The sequence below is a fragment of the Rhinolophus ferrumequinum genome, chromosome 2, assembly GCF_004115265.2.
Source record: "Rhinolophus ferrumequinum isolate MPI-CBG mRhiFer1 chromosome 2, mRhiFer1_v1.p, whole genome shotgun sequence".
Classification (NCBI taxonomy): Eukaryota; Metazoa; Chordata; class Mammalia; order Chiroptera; family Rhinolophidae; genus Rhinolophus; species Rhinolophus ferrumequinum.
Window position 1 is genome coordinate 101,949,561 of NC_046285.1, and position 1,991 is coordinate 101,951,551.

A 1,991-nucleotide genomic window follows, 5' to 3' on the forward strand; every position below is an offset into this window, starting at 1 on the left:
GATGGGTCATGTACAGTGTGTGAGTAGACACTGCACAAAGCCAAATATATGAGAATCAGGGGCGTCTGCGATCTGGTCATGTTAGGAGCACAGACCCTCTGAGGTGCAGAGATCCGCTCCTGAAACATGATTCTGTACTCTGCTGGAGAGTCTTGTCCTCAGTGACCCCAGGGCCCCTGCAAATATCAGCTGAGATATTATTTCTCCTTAAGCACAGGTGTTTCCCCCTCAGCATGGAACTTCCTCATTTCCTACCAGGATACAAGGAGGAAAACTGGTAGACACGGACACCTCTGCGATACACACTTCCTTAATCCAAGTAATTGATGTTCAACCTATGTATCTTTCAACTCAGACTATCTAGGCACATGCAAGTATTTTGTTTATTTTATGGTTATTACTATATGGTTTTATAGTCTTTTACCATTTGACATTGAGAGTCAAACTCATGTATAATGCAGAACTCTGGGAAAATTTGATAGATGGGATAGATTGCTAATACATTTAAGGAAGAGCTCACAATTCTCAGACTGGACTCAAAACAATGGAAATTCTCTCCAAGTAAATGTGTAAGTAGTGAATCTCTATAAACTGAATAACTCACCAAGTACGCTATAGGAAGGGAAACCTCTCTGAGAGAGTAATCTTGGCTTTGGCTCATGCTCCTCCTGACCCATTAAACTGTACAAGGGCACAGGTCATTAAAAGCTAAAATTAACACTTCATAGGTCTTGCCAGAGAGTTCTGATATCTCCAATGGGAGCCTTCCATATTCCTGTGGCAGACCAACATCCATTGGTGGTGCCATGGGAAAAAAATAAGAATTGAGTTTTCTGCTGTGGTTTTTCCAGCAAATGCCATGTGGGCAGCCTGTAAGTGCCATGTGATAACCCCACTGTGGTCACACTGAGTCAGCAAATATTTATTGGGCATCCACTATGTGCCTGGTACAATGCTGGGTGCTGGGGGTAAAGAGGTACATGGGACAGAGCACATGCCCTGGAGCCAGGAGACCTGGCCCCCTTGACCAGCCCAGGTATTCACTGGTCATGTGGTTTGGGGCCAGATCTCAAAAATCATGTAGATTCTAGGCACTGGAAGAGTTCCTAGTGAAAGCAACACTCCACCCCAAGTTAGTAAGAGCTGGAATAAATCCCAGTTCTGTCCCTTATCAGCTGTGTGGTATGACTTGTGGTCATTTATAAATGGCCAGAAAAGACGAAGCAGCAGCTGAAATGGGAGAGTGATAGGGACATATGAGGGAAAGCACAGGGTTCTAATTTCTTCTTCTTTTAAAATCAGTTTGTAACTTTCACATAGTGAAATATAATAACACACATTTTTAAAGTGTACAGCTTGATGAGTTTTCCACATGAATCCCATGTAACTGCCACCTAGATCAAAATCCAGAATATTTCCAGCACCCCAGTACATATAATTTTTAAAGTGAAATTACCAAAAGTCAAATCTCAGGACTTAATGTCAAGGTTACCACAACCAGATCTACCTGGCTGCAGAGCCACTTCCCAAGGAGAGGACATAAGTTACAGTCTCTCTTCCCATCCTTCTAGTGACCAAATGTGCCACTTACAGACTGGTCGCTGGGGTACATGGAGCCTGTAAATCTGGCTTGGAACACAGTTTTGATGTACACTAAGCTAATTGGCCAACCCAAGGATGAAATCTACAATCTTGTCCTCTTTGTAACACCAAATGCAAAGCATTAGTTGAGTACTACCCAGGCCAGTTTTTCCTTGTTGTAAAATTTATTGAACATTTATCATAAAATATTGCACGACAAAAATAAAGTTGGAGGGATATAGCAGCATTATGCATAGTAGCCAAAAGTTGGAAAAAACTCAAGTGTTCGTCAATGGATGAATGGATAAACAAAATGTGGTCTATCCACACAATGGGATATTATTCAGCCATTAAAAGGAATGAAGTGCTGATATACACCACAACATGGATGAACTGTGAAAAGGTGATGC